Raw genomic sequence first — 17,823 nt, forward strand, 5'->3', positions numbered from 1 at the left:
CAACGGTGAATGTGTTCCAGAAGGGTCAAATGAAGAAGCTAACTTCATGGGAGGTTATCAAAGGCAGAATCAATACTACAATTCAGGCATCAACAAGCATCCAAATCTAAGCTACTCAAATAACAATGCTTTGAACTCTCAGATGCTCACTCCTCCTCAACAACAGCAAAGGAAGCCATCAGCTCTTGAGGAAACTATGATGAACTTCATGAAGATGACTCAAGGAAACTTTGAAGAGATGAAGAAGAGTCAAGAAGCTGAAAGAAAGAACAATGAAGCTTCTAGGAAGATGCTTGAAACTCAACTGGGGCAATTAGCTAAGCAATTGGCTGAACAAAGTAAAGGCGGATTCTCAGGTAACACTAAAGATAACCCTAAGAATGAGTCTTGTAATGCTATTGAATTGAGGAGCAAAAAGGTTTTGACACCTTTAGTTCCAAAAGCTCCAAAGAAGGTTGATGATGTAGTTGAGGTAGAGGAGGATGTTGTAGTTGAAAAAAATGATGAGGGTGTAGTTGAAAAAGAAAATGATCATGGAGTAGTTGAAAACGAAAGGAAGAAAAAAATAGAGGGAGAAAAAAGTGAGAAGTTAATTGATGAAGATTCAATCTTGAGGAAGTCGAAGAGTCAAATTTTGAAAGATGGGGACAAACCACAGGTTATTCCATCATATGTGAAGCTTCCATACCCTCACCTTTCAAAGAAGAAAGAAAAGGATGAAGGCCAATTCAAGAAGTTCATGCAACTTTTCTCACAACTTCAGGTGAATATTCCTTTCGGTGAAGCTCTTGATCAAATGCCGTTATATGCTAAGTTCATGAAAGACTTGTTGACTAAACGAAGGAAGCCTAAGGATGATGAGAATATTGCACTTTCTGAAAATTGTAGTGCTATTCTTCAAAAGAAGCTGCCACCTAAGCTGAAGGATCCTGGTGCTTTTACTATCCCTTGTTCAATTGGACCGGTAGACATTGGAAGAGCTTTATGTGATTTGGGAGCAAGTATAAATCTGATGCCTCTTTCAATGATGAAGAAGCTTAAGTGTGGGGAACCAAAACCAACAAGAATGACCATTACTTTAGCTGATCGGTCAATCTCTTATCCTTTCGGTATACTTGAAGATGTGCTAGTCAAGGTTAATGACTTGGTATTTCCAGCAGATTTTGTGGTCCTAGATATGGCTGAAGATGAGGATATGCCACTCATTCTAGGAAGACCTTTCCTTGCAACTGGTCGTGCTTTGATTGATGTTGAACGTGGAGAGCTAATGTTGAGGTTCCATAAGGAGCAGGTAGTCTTCAATATCAGGTGGTGGAATCTTTTTTATTACCATGATCTTCACCTTTCTCAGTTAACATCGTCATCAATATATATTTTGGCAGCTCTTTTGGTGAAGATCAGGGTGGTAGAGAAGATGAAGGAGAGAAAAGGGAAAATAAAATGATTATGTTTTCCCTAAAAAAAAGGATTTTGTTTTGTTTTTATTTTTTTATAATTTTTTTCAATTTTTTTCAATTAATTAATAATGATAAGCCAAATGGAATAAAAATAAAGATAAAAGAATTAAGGGTTAATAGGATTTTACCCCTGCCATTTAGGCAAATTTTGGTTTACCCTCTGTAAAATATTTTTTTTTTTAGATTTTCCTTGTAATTCAAAGATTCTTTGGTTTTAGACCCTAAGAACATATGATTGTGCAAGCATGCTTATGTGGCGCACTCAGTGTGTAAATCATTTTCATTTTCATTTTTTGCTTCACATACTTGTTTCTCTACTTATTTTTGCAATTTGCACTCCCTTCCACTTATAATCAACCCTTTTCTTTTCACTCTTCAAAAGTTACTTCAATCTGTATATTTCCTTGATGTGTGGTGATGCTTGTTTGGAATGAACACATGATTAAGTTTGAATTATTTTTTTTTGTCGAAGAGATGAATATGCCCATCTACGTTAATCAATTGTAGAGATGAAACTGTTTTTTTCTTTTTTCATGAATTTGATACCAATTTCTTTTTTCTTTTCTTCGTCGGAATCTAGTTTACATTGACGGCCCATTTCTTTTTTCTTTTCTTTTTTCATACCGGTTCCTTTTTATTATTATTTTTCTTTCCGTTACCACATATCAGTTCCTTCTCATTTTGTTTTCTTTCGATTACCACATAACAATTTCTTTTCCTTTTCATTTATAGATCTAACAGCCTTTGCCGTTTGGACCAATTTCTTGGTGCAGACTTTTGCATATATTTTTTTCTTTTGATTTGTCATTAAATAATATAGCCAATTTATCATTTAATAATATGCCAATTTAATAGTTTTATATGAAACTCTACTATGCATCACACAGATTAGAGTCTAGAAAATAAACACATCAAGGTTGAAGGATTAAGTGTAGTTATTTACAAATCTATTGTAAAATCTTAGATGGTTATACACGACCATGTTTTCTTTATATTGATGATTTCTTCTAGTTTGTAATGCTTAATATTTTGATTTAATAAGTAATTTGTTTATGCTCTAGTATACGTGAGCATCTTGTTGAAACTATAGTGCAGAATCGGAGATCAAACCAAAATATGTTCGTTACTTGTTTTCCTTTATGAGGTGGATAAAGTATGACGTGGAGAACAAGCTACTTTCAGAACCAGTATTCTAAATTTTATTTTTAACTGCGTTCTTAAATTTTTGACATGATTCGGAAGTCTCTAGTTCATGGGTTCTAAATCTATGAATAACGAATCTTATTGTCATGTAGTCTTCATTAATGTTAACTCTGATTGCATAAATTGATTTATTTCTTCTTCTGATGTCATGTCATTTTGAAGTGATTCTTATAAGTCTCATTTCTTGTTTCTTTTGTAGTGATATTTTGATAACCACAATTTGACAACTTTTTATCCTCTCTCTTCCTTTTTTTCTCTCTCTCTCTCTCATACTCTTTGTAGTATAATGTTCCTAAGAATGCTCAAAGAAATTAGAATATAAACTTAAAATAAATCAAAATCATAAATGTTCTTTGTTCAACTAAGTTTGTTATCAATAACGGGGATCAATTCGGAACGGGTTGCATGTGGATTACAATCTCTTCAACAATGTATTCTTTATGCCATGGCAGGCTTACCCACGATTATCACAGGCTCGTTTAGACTACACTCATTCAATAGAACACATACGTTCGATGTTTGATTGTTATTCTAATCTCATATAAGAGTATGATTTAAGAAATACACTTCCATAAATTTTAATCTCACATAAGAGTATGATTTAAGAAATACACTCATACAAGGTATATACAAGAATAAGGTCAGTCGACCCAAGCACAGCAAAGCAAAGGGTCTGACGGAACACCATCTCTGAGTGCCATAAACATTTAAGAATATGAAATGTTATTGTAAGCGATTACAACTGCTTTATTAGCTAACTTATGTGAGATGGAACTTAAAATAAGCGAAAATCATAAAATGCGGACACTACACATTTACAACGAATCTAGGAGCAAAAATCTGAGCAACCCACACGTCTACATCCACGGACCAGAAGGGGAATGAACATGAAATTTAGATCGACAAGGTTCAAAAGGAGGAAGATGGTGATTAGATATAAAGATCATTTTCATAATCTTTCCCAATTGAACCCCGACTAGCTAAATTTAATAAATAATATAACTGGGTTGGTAAATTGGTGTAAGGTTCAGCACATACTAATTCTTAATAACCAAAAATTTGACGTTGTATTGTAGCATTGTAGGAACGTCATAACGCATAAGCCAAAGGAGACAGATGCAAAAAAGTTATCGATTCCAATTATTATCGGCAACGTACAGCACTGAAATCACTATAGTATAAGTGAATCAGAGACTCTAAATTGTTGCCTATTCATTCTAATCCAAATTCAAAGATTCAAAGCAGAAACTACAACAATATTAAGAAAAGCCTCAGATTCAAGAATTATTATATCGATCAGAGACCTCTAAAAGAGAATCTCAGATGGTACGGACAATATTCATACATCACAGGCCAATAATAAATAATTATGATATGATAAAAAATATAGGTCGTTACCAGGCCCTCAAATCAAGTCAAAGATCAAAGAGAGCAGACATGCGGACCTTAAACATTCAATTTTCGTGCACACAGCAATGCTTCCTTCATTGTTTTCATCCAGAGCATCGGCTTATTGTGCACGAATTCGTTTAGAATCCGAAAAAAACTAAAAACAAAAACTATAGCAAATATAATTTAAACTATCTTACATAGGAGAATAGAACAAATATGAATTCAAAAGTATAAGAAAAAATTGATGTGAGGGAGTACGGAATGGAATGTGAGAGTGAGTGATAGCCGCAGCTGTGAATGCTGGAATGAGTTTAGGGTATTTATAACAGGGCAGAGAGCATATTAGGGTTTTGACCGCTTCTTAGGCTTGAATTGTTTCGGGTTAGAATTTATGAAGTTTGGCCCAATGTGAAATAAGGATTGTTACTTGCACCACCATTTTTACATATTCTCAATCTTCAAATACTTGTTACACTACCAAGTCCCAACTCAACTGAACAAGTATACTTTTTCTTAGGGGAATTTTTTTTTTATTAATATTATTATTATTATTATTATTATTATGAGTGATCTCTTCATAAAAGAATCAATCATCATGCTTTTTTAATTAGTAAGTGTGGGTCAATAATTTGTTAGTTGTACTAAATCCTCTACATGTTGTAGGTTAAATGGGATGATTATTATATCGACATATTTTTTATTTTTTAAATATTGACTCGGCTATTATCTCAAGAAGTCCATAAGTTCATCTCAAAGACAAATGGCTTGGGACACATATAAGTAAACCAAGTCACATAATTGATAGGTGAACATGATAAGAAGAGGAGAACAACCTAAACTTAAGAAACAACCTTCATTTTGTTGGTAAAGCAAGGGAAATGGCACATTCCGAGAATAAGTGGTTAAAATCCGATCTTTTGGAAAATATGATTCAAACTCATAGTCGGAGCGATGAACAGAGGTGATATCGTCCTCAAATTTACAATGAGTCAAATCAAATGCGAGAAGTTGAATCTCAATTGAGAAAGGTTACCAATAAATTACTATTTTTTTAGTCACATATATTTTACTGTTTTCTCTATTCTTTCCAACTCAAAATATAAATGTATAAACTACAATTTTTTTATAATAATTTTGTCAATTGATATTAGTTTTTTTTTTTTTAAAAAAAAAAATCATAACTTTTTGCTGAGAAATGTCAAATACTACTTTTGGTCATTTTCCATCCAACACAGTGATGACGTGGTCGTTAAATGCCGATGTGACCCGTCCAACTCAATAAAATAAAATATTTAATTATTCATTTTTTAGAACATTTTTTATTTTAAAAAATAAAATGCTTGAATGTTCTTGACTCTTCAAAGCTTCTTCTTCGTCACTCTTCAATCTTCATCCTTTTTTAACACACCTGTATTCATCGTTTCTCTTCATTCTCTTCCAACAAGACACCTCTTCTACCAACCGTCACTATTCGTGGTCAATCTCCATGGACACACCTTTTCTTCATCTCCATTACTCCATACCTAGAAACCTTCATCCCCTTTTTCATATACAACACCAGAAAATTAATTACTCAAAAATATATAAATACATGCTTCAGTTTTTTTTAGGGGATATGCATACTTTAATTATATTTTTTTGAAAGACATACATACTTTAATTGTCATCTATGCAATTGCAATAACAATAACAATGAAAAAAAGGCAAAAATTACACACATATAAATTAACGCAAACCCCACGATGGAATATTATGATAATGAAATAAAGGAAAAATAATTGTGTATCAACAACAAATATAGGTGATCCTTAAAAAAAAAGAAGAGTTTTTTTAAGGAAAATATATGTAAGTTTTATGTTATTTATCAAAAAATAATAATACTTATTTTCTTTGTCAAGTAGTCCAATGACTAGAATTCATCTTTTAATATAAATAAGTAGTGTATTTAACATTCGAACTCTGTCATCTACATATAACAATGCATTGTTCTTGTTAACTAAGTTATGTTCATGAGGACTAATGCTTATTTAAGCATAGAATAAAAGGATTGAAAATTTGGGTTAAGCGGAAAAGAAAAAAAAGGACTAGAAAAAGTGTGTGTGTGTGTGAGAGAGGGATACTGTAACTTTGATTCAAACATATCGTAGTGTGTGGAAAGTGTTATTAATATGGCAGCAATATGGCATGGTGCAACACCCTAACCTGCTGGATATTTGAGAATTTCAGAGGGTTCATCAGTATATAACAATGGTTAAAGTCGAAAAAACCAATGATATCTATGAAGTTTTATAAATCTCATAAGGTGCAGTTGCACCCACTCACTCTCATGTCGCTCTAGGCATGGCATTGGGGGGGGGGGGGGGGGGGGGGACGGGGACGGGTTGTACATTTCTCATCCCCATACCCGATTCTTATATACTTACATGTTACCCTACCCATATCCAATGGGGATGAGAAATTGAACTTCATCCTCGTCCTCGACGGGTTCGGGTATCCCCGCCTGATAAGTGTTTAAAAGTGATATATTTCATATAGGAGTTTAGGCATTTTAGTGACTTGTTTTGCAAGATTCTCCATGGAAAACTCCAAATATTATGCAAATATGTCATTTATGCTTTTGAGCCTTATTCTACCCTTTTTGTGCAGGAAAATACAAGCAAGGAGCAAGAAACGTCAAAGTTCAAAGTCCTACGCCATTAGCGTGTCCTACGCTATTAGCGTGATCATGGGATGCCAAACTCCAGAGAGATGCGCCAATAGCGTACCTGGGGCGTGATTCTGGGCATATGTGAAGATACACGCTATTAGCGTGAGGTACGCTATTAGCGTATTCAGTCCAGAGAGGTACGCTAATAGCGTACCTGGAGCGTAGAAGCAGAAGTCAGTTATGAAGAACTACGCTATTAGCGTAATATACGCTATTAGCGTAAATGCTCCAGGGAGCCACGCCATTAGCGTAGCTGGAGCGTAGAAGCAGGGCGTTTTGCTTCCTCAGGCCAAAAAATTGTTTTCTTGAAAAACGCCTGAGTTCCTTTAAGCTCTGAAAATTTTTGAGGAGAGAATCATGCAAGACATCAGTACCTTGCATGATTTTCTTGGCAAGAGGTATATTTTGAACAAATTTTTAAACTTTCCTGCCTTGTATTAAAAGAAAAGAAAAATATTTTTGTGTTTTTATTTTTTGAAAGCAATAAAATCATACCTGAAAAATAAATAGTGGGTTGCCTCCCACTCAGCGCTTCTTTACCGTCACTAGCTTGACTGATGTCTATCCCTAAGGATCAGTTGATGTGGCTCCCTCTTCATTGTTTGGGAGTCCTCCTTTACGGTACCGTTTCAGCTTTTGTTCCTTACCCTTGAAAGTTCCTTGTGCACCAGACTTCCTTAGGCCCACAGTTTCATCAACAGGCTTGTTTCTTGCCAACCCTTCGTCACAGTACCTCCTAATTCTTTCTAAAGTATCAGAGAGAGTTGAAAGCATGCACCATTGAAAAGCAGCCGGCCCATTACGCATCCCACAGGGAATCCTCTTATAAGCCAATTTACCACCTGGACCAGTGGTAGTAGTCTTTATTTCACTGTTACCAGTTGTCAATCCCCCATACTTGTTGTCACGGATGTCTCCTGATGATTGTTGTTGCATCTGTTCTTTGCTTACTTCCAGTTGCTTAACACCCTCTATCATTCCAACATCTTCAATCACTTCTTGTCTGTCTATAGATTCCACACTTTCCACCTCCGTAGATCGAATAGGTTGAGATTCAAGGGATTTATCTTCGTCTGTTTCGTCCACAACGTCAATCCGGTAACACTTGGGATTCTCATCTTGGTGCTTCATTGCCTCAAAGATATTGAAGACTACCTGCTCCTTATGGAACCTCAACATTAGCTCTCCACGTTCAACATCAATCAAAGCACGACCAGTTGCAAGGAAAGGTCTTCCTAGAATGAGTGGCATATCCTCATCTTCAGCCATATCTAGGACCACAAAATCTGCTGGAAATACCAAGTCATTAACCTTGACTAGCACATCTTCAAGTATACCGAAAGGATAAGAGATTGACCGATCAGCTAAAGTAATGGTCATTCTTGTTGGTTTTGGTTCCCCACACTTAAGCTTCTTCATCATTGAAAGAGGCATCAGATTTATACTTGCTCCCAAATCACATAAAGCTCTTCCAATGTCTACCGGTCCAATTGAACAAGGGATAGTAAAAGCACCAGGATCCTTCAGCTTAGGTGGCAGCTTCTTTTGAAGAATAGCACTACAATTTTCAGAAAGTGCAATATTCTCATCATCCTTAGGCTTCCTTCGTTTAGTCAACAAGTCTTTCATGAACTTAGCATATAACGGCATTTGATCAAGAGCTTCACCGAAAGGAATATTCACCTGAAGTTGTGAGAAAAGTTGCATGAACTTCTTGAATTGGCCTTCATCCTTTTCTTTCTTCTTTGAAAGGTGAGGGTATGGAAGCTTCACATATGATGGAATAACCTGTGGTTTCTCCCCATCTTTCAAAATTTGACTCTTCGACTTCCTCAAGATTGAATCTTCATCAATTAACTTCTCACTTTTTTCTCCCTCTATTTTTTTCTTCCTTTCGTTTTCAACTACTCCATGATCATTTTCTTTTTCAACTACACCCTCATCATTTTTTTCAACTACAACATCCTCCTCTACCTCAACTACATCATCAACCTTCTTTGGAGCTTTTGGAACTAAAGGTGTCAAAACCTTTTTGCTCCTCAATTCAATAGCATTACAAGACTCATTCTTAGGGTTATCTTTAGTGTTACCTGAGATTCCACTTGGCTTTTTTATTATTAAATAAATTAAAAAATTTATAGAAAATAAATTAAAATTTTATACAAAATAAAAACAAAACAAAATCTTTTTTATTCTCCCTTTTCTCTCCTTCATCTTCTCTACTACCAAAATAAAGCTAAAAGAATAAATAATATCCACTAAGCATGCCACATAATAAAAAAATGTCGACTCAGCGAGCCACATAAGCTTATGTGCATAGTAAGATGTTTCGAGGGTCTAAAATCAAAGAATATTCAAATTACAAGGGGGAATCTCAAACTTTGTTTTTTATAGGGGCTAAACCAAAACTCACTCAAATGACAGGGGGTAAACATCATTTAACCCTTACAGCTATATTCTCAATGTACATTTCTCCAACAATATAAAAGAAACTTCATTTTATTTTATGAAGTTAACGATTACAGTTGTAAATGATTTATATGAAGATTGGTTAAGTCTTAATCAATGAATATTTGAAGACTTTAACGAATATTTGAATATCTAGCTAGAAGGTGTCTAGTGGAAGAAGGAGCGAAGAGGCAAAATATGAATATTCAAGGGTCTGGAGAGGTAGAGTATATATATACAATACTCTGTGGTTAATTCCTCAATTGTATTAAGGCAAACCTCTTTGTAAGTAGAGAACTAGATTTAACAATAGTTTGTTGTGAACTATTATAAATGTAACTTTGTATATTCATCTTCTCATTTTTACTCTTTTTTTGTGTGTTAACCCTCTGGTTCTCAGGGAAAGGTGCCCCTGACAATTTGAAGTTCAGACCTGTGGTAAGTATAGCCTAGTCAAGAATCGCTTCACCTAGGAATCGAACGTGGGTTCTCCCAAACGATTTGTTCTTTGGTAGAATTCACTAACCACATGAGGCCAAATTCTTGGTTACCTTTCTTCACTTTAAAATGTTATTTTCACTATACTTTAACTTCATACTCTTAAATATTTCTAAAACGGTAAGCATGTTTCAAACCCCTTTTAGTTTATAGTTTATATTATACGTTAATGAGATTTATGACTTGCTATGTCTGTGACGATGTTTCCATGTGAAATTTGACATTGGAACCATAAAGAGTATATTTGGGTTGCTTTTCATCCAACCAATGTAGAGCGTCATTAGTAATTAAATCATAATTGGAGTCCTGGATTTAGAAAGTTTAATATACTGTGTAATTGTTCTGTGTATATCTTTAGATGATTATTATGTCGAAATACTAGGAATATTTTGAGGTTCTTGAAGTTTAATATTTTGAAGAAACCAAACTAATTCATTGAAATTGATATTAGTGTGAATCGAACATAAGGCCTTGAGAGTAGCACACTCTAAGATCTCAAACTAACACAAACAGACCAACCCAAATTGGTTGGTTCTTGAAGTTTAATAAAATTAATAATTTCAAATTTTATCATTAGTGTCTTACTATATCCGTTCACTATTATAAACAAATATTCTCTTTTCAGATTCATTGAATAGTTGATATATCTAGAAGGACAATGTGATATCTCCAAATTTAAGAGAAAATAAGACAATCTAAACAATAATATTTTATTCCTTATTTTGTTTCATTACTCTCATCTTATAATACAACGCCATAATTACATGGTCTGTGAAAACATAAAAAGAAAAAATTTATATTATTGTATGCCAACACAATAACTAAATGAAATTTCGTTGAATTTTGTAGCACAATCTTAGGGGCACATCGCTCACGTACATGTACAATAGTTATGTCTATTGATCACCAAAAAAAATATGGTTCTACACATGTCGGTTTCCCAAGGAAACTTGCATATATATATTCTGGACAATCAGAATCTTGTTCACATTGACGGCCCGTTTTAATGAAAAAATAGAATAGAAGAGTGTTACTAAAATGAGATAAAATATTATGTAGCAGGTAATTAAGGAAATTTAAAACACATCAAAAAATGGATTACCTTCAATGTTGATTGCAACAAGAAATACGGAAATAAAAATAACCATAACATAAATAAACTTGACAATTTCAGCCATATTTTCTCCCATGTGCATGTAAGAAATAAAATATGATTTTATCACTTTATAATTTATAGAGCTTATCTTCTCCTTACATACATTAAATAGACTTTAGTGGTTATAGAGTTGTAAGAAAACGTCTCCTATGTACATCAGAGAGTTGTATTTTACCTTTAACATACTTATTAAACTCACCCCCTCTTTCCTAAAATTAGACTCATTATTAAATATCTTTAAAATATATAACAATACCGTGTTTGTCCCTTTCACACACTTAGTTTTTTTTCTTTCACACACTTAGTTAAGAGGTCACATGAAAAATTTAACATTTAATTATTATCCATCCTTTCACATGACGGAAAAGGGAAAATTACATAAGAGGTATAATATTGTTGGATTTCAAGTGACTCATAGTTTATAGTAGAGCTATAACTATTGTATAAGTTGGATTTCAAATTCACAGATAATTGATCAAGGTAGCATATGCATGTTTATGTTTGACAGTGATGTATGTTTAGATTGATAGAAATGAATGCAGTAGCAACCCAAATTTCTAAACCCTATAATGATTCTACCACGTGTCATGTTTATAGCATTACTAACCACAAAAAGGATGAGAAAGGAAGCACATCCAATTAAACACAAAGCTTATTGTTTCCTTTTAGTAAACCACGATGAAATTGCGTTATATACCATATCAGTGCTATAACTACAATTTATTCATTTTTTTTACATACTATGATTAAGTATTAAACTAAAATTTACTTATTTTGTCACTATAAACCTTTTAGTAAACTATGATGATGTACCAATTGCATGTTGCATGTAACCTTTAAGATATGTGTCGCATGTAGAATGATGTGTTTAAAATCATTAATTAGGTTTAACAAAGGAATATACCATGTGCACTGTAATATTTGTGCAAGGTAAAAGTTGATAATTAATATAGATATAGATCAATTTTTATAACAAATTTAAAATTATATAATAATGCTTATTCAAAAAAAAAATTATTTAATATGTATTGCTCGCAAAAGGCAAAAATAGAAGTCTCATGTGACAATTCAGCTTTAAAAATTTATTGTTTGATTTTTTATAGGAACACAATATACATATTTTTTTTTTACAAATACACATGATAATTATGAGGCTGATAATTAGCAATATAATTTTGCATCTCATAAAAAATTTTGGTAAAAGTTGCTAGAAAAAATTTGATTTTTTTTCTTCCTTTTTTTTTAGTATTAACTCTCTAGTTCGCAGCATATATAATTGGACTTTGGAGTATGACCAAGAGATAAATGAAGTTTAAAAAAAAAATTATTTCACCTAGAGATCAAATTTGGGTTTTACCAAATGATTGATAATATTCTCTATATTATTGAATGTGCATGATATATTTTGAATCACTATATTTATAAAATTTGTCCAAACTTTTACATCTAGTTTTTTAGTATGACGTCACTCGCTGCTTTGATAATATTCATTCATTCGTTTCTGATATTGATACAAAAAATTAAGATGAGTTGTAATAACATAAAAATAAAGAGAGACTTGATTTTTAGAACCTCATCATTTTTTTTTATAAATAATCAACTTACCAAGATCTCGTAGAAAAAAAGTATCTCATAGGAAACCTCGTCAACCAAAACTCACAAAATAGTCTACATCAAAAACAAAAATAACTAAAACGACGATAACTAAAATGATTCACATCAAAATAAACAACATCAATTATTCCATGAAAAAATGGATTTTTATAAACTACATCTTGATGCATCCATCAATATAAATAGCATTTGTGAAGGCCATTCTGTAATGTTTTCAGTATCAATAAAAAAAAATTATTGTTCTTGGCTCAAAATCAGTTGCATTGTTTTTATCTCAATTAACATTTCATAAGGGGGAAATCGATAAGGAAAATTACAAAATCTCTTTTAATAGTTGATTTATTGATAACAAACTTAATTGAACAAAGAACATTTATGATTTTGATGTATTTTAATTTTATATTCTAATTTCTTTGAGCGTTCTTAGGAACATTATATTACAAATGTACATATTAAAATTATTCAAAGAAACAAGAAATGAGACTTATAAAATCACTTCAAAAGGACATCAGATTCATGACGGTAGGGTCATAAAATAAATCAATTTATGCAGCTTAGAGTCAACATCATAATATACTTCAGAACAATGAAGACTACATGGCAATAAGATTCATTAATCATGGATTTAGAACCAATGGACCAGAGACTTCAGAATCATTTGTGAGAATTCCTTCAACCTTGATATGCTTCTTCATCTATTTATCACATTGTTCACGTACATGTACAATATTTAAATCTTTTTGTAGGGATCTTCAAAAAATATGGCTCTACACACGTCGGTTTCCAAGGAAACGAGCATAAAGAAATTGGACAATCAGAATTTTGTTCACATACTATTGTAATGAAAAAAGAGAATAAAAAAGTGTTATTCAAATGAGAGAAAATATTATGTACGAAGTAATTAAAGAAATTTAAAACATCCAAAAATGGATCACCTCGGTTGTAACGTGGTTCCCTCATTGCAACAAGAAATACGGAAATAAAAATAAACTTGACTATTCTAATCATATTTTCTCCAATGTGCATGTAAAAATTAGAATATGATTTGATCACTTTATAATTTATAGAGCTTATCTTCTCCTTACATTCATTAAATAAATTTTAGTGCTTATGGAGTTGTAAGAAAATGTCTCATAAGTACATCAAAGAGTTGTGTTTTTCCTAAACACTTATTAAACTCATCCATTCCTTTCTAAAATTAGAATCATTATTAAATGTCTCTAAAATATTTAACAATGTTGTGTTTGTCCCTTTCAGAGATTTGATAAAAGGTCACATGAAAAACTTAACATTCATAAGAATTAATTTTTATTTTACTAAGTTTTAATAATTTTCCAACCTTTCGTATGACTGAAAAGGGAAAAGTACAAAAGAGGTATAATATTGTTGGATTTCATATGGTCCATGGTTTATAGCAGTGATATAGGCTCTGTTTAGTAAAAATAGCCGATAACTTATAGCTGATGACTGATAGCTTATAGCTAATAGCTGCCGCAATTTTAACTAAATACAGTTACACAGTCTCTATGTAAATAGAGGACTCTACTCAGTTCATAAATCACACCAAGGAGATGTATTGAGTTGTGGAGAACTCTTTCTCTCTTCTTCCTCCAGCTTGTGTTAACGAACTATTCTTCTCGTCACCTTATTAGGATCGTTATTGCTTTAGATAAATTGTCTCATTGAAATTGAAAATGGTCTTAACAGCATAACTCATTCGGTAATATATGTTACTTCGGAATAAAGGGAATTTTTAAGATTATAATCCATTTTCAAGAATAATGTTCCTTCCAAATTAAGAACATAGTTTTAAAAACTGGCTCGGACCGACCAATCGAACCGATTATGTGTGGGATCTAGTTTCTAAGCCTGAGCATAAGAACATTATTGGAACAAAATGGGTGTTTAGAAACAAGCTTAATGAACAAGGATAAGTGATCAGAAACAAAGTCAGACTATTTGCACACAGTTACAGTCAACAAGAAGGAATTGATTATACTGAAACATTTGCTCCAGTTGCAAGTTTGGAAGCAATCAGGTTACTTCTTTCCTATGCAGTTAATCATGGCATTATATTACATCAAATGGATGTTAAGAGTGCTTTTCATAATGTTGTAATTTCATAAGAAGTGTATGTCAAACAACCTCCAGGTTATGAGGATCTGAGGCATCCTGATCACGTTTATAAACTTAAGAAATCACTATATCCTGATCACGTTTAACAATAGTTTGTTGTGAACTATTATAAATGTAACTTTGTATATTCATCTTCTCATTTTTACTCTTTTTTTGTGTGTTAACCCTCTGGTTCTCAGGGAAAGGTGCCCCTGACAATTTGAAGTTCAGACCTGTGGTAAGTATAGCCTAGTCAAGAATCGCTTCACCTAGGAATCGAACGTGGGTTCTCCCAAACGATTTGTTCTTTGGTAGAATTCACTAACCACATGAGGCCAAATTCTTGGTTACCTTTCTTCACTTTAAAATGTTATTTTCACTATACTTTAACTTCATACTCTTAAATATTTCTAAAACGGTAAGCATGTTTCAAACCCCTTTTAGTTTATAGTTTATATTATACGTTAATGAGATTTATGACTTGCTATGTCTGTGACGATGTTTCCATGTGAAATTTGACATTGGAACCATAAAGAGTATATTTGGGTTGCTTTTCATCCAACCAATGTAGAGCGCCATTAGTAATTAAATCATAATTAGAGTCCTGGATTTAGAAAGTTTAATATACTGTGTAATTGTTCTGTGTATATCTTTAGATGATTATTATGTCGAAATACTAGGAATATTTTGAGGTTCTTGAAGTTTAATATTTTGAAGAAACCAAACTAATTCATTGAAATTGATATTAGTGTGAATCGAACATAAGGCCTTGAGAGTAGCACACTCTAAGATCTCAAACTAACACAAACAGACCAACCCAAATTGGTTGGTTCTTGAAGTTTAATAAAATTAATAATTTCAAATTTTATCATTAGTGTCTTACTATATCCGTTCACTATTATAAACAAATATTCTCTTTTCAGATTCATTGAATAGTTGATATATCTAGAAGGACAATGTGATATCTCCAAATTTAAGAGAAAATAAGACAATCTAAACAATAATATTTTATTCCTTATTTTGTTTCATTACTCTCATCTTATAATACAACGCCATAATTACATGGTCTGTGAAAACATAAAAAGAAAAAATTTATATTATTGTATGCCAACACAATAACTAAATGAAATTTCGTTGAATTTTGTAGCACAATCTTAGGGGCACATCGCTCACGTACATGTACAATAGTTATGTCTATTGATCACCAAAAAAATATGGTTCTACACATGTCGGTTTCCCAAGGAAACTTGCATATATATATTCTGGACAATCAGAATCTTGTTCACATTGACGGCCCGTTTTAATGAAAAAATAGAATAGAAGAGTGTTACTAAAATGAGATAAAATATTATGTAGCAGGTAATTAAGGAAATTTAAAACACATCAAAAAATGGATTACCTTCAATGTTGATTGCAACAAGAAATACGGAAATAAAAATAACCATAACATAAATAAACTTGACAATTTCAGCCATATTTTCTCCCATGTGCATGTAAGAAATAAAATATGATTTTATCACTTTATAATTTATAGAGCTTATCTTCTCCTTACATACATTAAATAGACTTTAGTGGTTATAGAGTTGTAAGAAAATGTCTCCTATGTACATCAGAGAGTTGTATTTTACCTTTAACATACTTATTAAACTCACCCCCTCTTTCCTAAAATTAGACTCATTATTAAATATCTTTAAAATATATAACAATACCGTGTCTGTCCCTTTCACACACTTAGTTTTTTTTCTTTCACACACTTAGTTAAGAGGTCACATGAAAAATTTAACATTTAATTATTATCCATCCTTTCACATGACGGAAAAGGGAAAATTACATAAGAGGTATAATATTGTTGGATTTCAAGTGACTCATAGTTTATAGTAGAGCTATAACTATTGTATAAGTTGGATTTCAAATTCACAGATAATTGATCAAGGTAGCATATGCATGTTTATGTTTGACAGTGATGTATGTTTAGATTGATAGAAAAGAATGCAGTAGCAACCCAAATTTCTAAACCCTATAATGATTCTACCGCGTGTCATGTTTATAGCATTACTAACCACAAAAAGGATGAGAAAGGAAGCACATCCAATTAAACACAAAGCTTATTGTTTCCTTTTAGTAAACCACGATGAAATTGCGTTATATACCATATCAGTGCTATAACTACAATTTATTCATTTTTTTTACATACTATGATTAAGTATTAAACTAAAATTTACTTATTTTGTCACTATAAACCTTTTAGTAAACTATGATGATGTACCAATTGCATGTTGCATGTAACCTTTAAGATATGTGTCGCATGTAGAATGATGTGTTTAAAATCATTAATTAGGTTTAACAAAGGAATATACCATGTGCACTGTAATATTTGTGCAAGGTAAAAGTTGATAATTAATATAGATATAGATCAATTTTTATAACAAATTTAAAATTATATAATAATGCTTATTCAAAAAAAAATTATTTAATATGTATTGCTCGCAAAAGGCAAAAATAGAAGTGTCATGTGACAATTCAGCTTTAAAAATTTATTGTTTGATTTTTTATAGGAACACAATATATATTTTTTTTTTTTTACAAATACACATGATAATTATGAGGCTGATAATTAGCAATATAATTTTGCATCTCATAAAAAATTTTGGTAAAAGTTGCTAGAAAAAATTTGATTTTTTTTCTTCCTTTTTTTTAGTATTAACTCTCTAGTTCGCAGCATATATAATTGGACTTTGGAGTATGACCAAGAGATAAATGAAGTTTAAAAAAAAATTATTTCACCTAGAGATCAAATTTGGGTTTTACCAAATGATTGATAATATTCTCTATATTATTGAATGTGCATGATATATTTTGAATCACTATATTTATAAAATTTGTCCAAACTTTTACATCTAGTTTTTTAGTATGACGTCACTCGCTGCTTTGATAATATTCATTCAATCGTTTCTGATATTGATACAAAAAATTAAGATGAGTTGTAATAACATAAAAATAAAGAGAGACTTGATTTTTAGAACCTCATCATTTTTTTTTTATAAATAATCAACTTACCAAGATCTCGTAGAAAAAAAGTATCTCATAGGAAACCTCGTCAACCAAAACTCACAAAATAGTCTACATCAAAAACAAAAATAACTAAAACGACGAGAACTAAAATGATTCACATCAAAATAAACAACATCCATTATTCCATGAAAAAATGGATTTTTATAAACTACATCTTGATG

At 31.9% G+C, this 17,823-nt stretch overlaps 2 long non-coding RNA genes and 2 other non-coding genes across 5 annotated transcripts; 1 reads left to right on the forward strand and 3 right to left on the reverse strand.

Moving 5' to 3' along the window:
• Positions 1–3,926: 3,926 nt before the first annotated feature.
• LOC146939311 (small nucleolar RNA snoR117) lies at positions 3,927–4,015 on the reverse strand. The gene has a single exon (XR_015033867.1). It is a non-coding gene; the product is annotated as a small nucleolar RNA snoR117 (small nucleolar RNA).
• A 27-nt stretch (positions 4,016–4,042) lies between these two features.
• Positions 4,043–4,150, reverse strand: LOC146939312 (small nucleolar RNA snoR100). The gene has a single exon (XR_015033869.1). It is a non-coding gene; the product is annotated as a small nucleolar RNA snoR100 (small nucleolar RNA).
• Positions 4,151–9,133: 4,983 nt separating this feature from the next.
• On the forward strand, positions 9,134–9,797 carry LOC146939313 (uncharacterized). Its single transcript, XR_015031614.1, has 2 exons — positions 9,134–9,492; positions 9,608–9,797. It is a non-coding gene; the product is annotated as an uncharacterized LOC146939313 (long non-coding RNA).
• Positions 9,798–10,391: 594 nt separating this feature from the next.
• LOC146939314 (uncharacterized) lies at positions 10,392–16,300 on the reverse strand. Of its 2 annotated transcripts, none has more exons than XR_015031611.1 (3): positions 13,411–13,684; positions 10,808–13,308; positions 10,392–10,685 (listed from the first exon to the last, which is right to left on the reverse strand). It is a non-coding gene; the product is annotated as an uncharacterized LOC146939314 (long non-coding RNA). The 2 variants fall into 2 exon arrangements; XR_015031612.1 differs by lacking the exon at positions 10,392–10,685 and adding an exon at positions 15,990–16,300 and having other exon boundaries at positions 12,968–13,308; positions 13,411–15,867.
• Positions 16,301–17,823: the final 1,523 nt, after the last annotated feature.

This window comes from Medicago sativa, chromosome 3, assembly GCF_051527215.1.
Source record: "Medicago sativa cultivar Bolivia chromosome 3, Bolivia_mono, whole genome shotgun sequence".
NCBI lineage: Eukaryota > Viridiplantae > Streptophyta > Magnoliopsida > Fabales > Fabaceae > Medicago > Medicago sativa.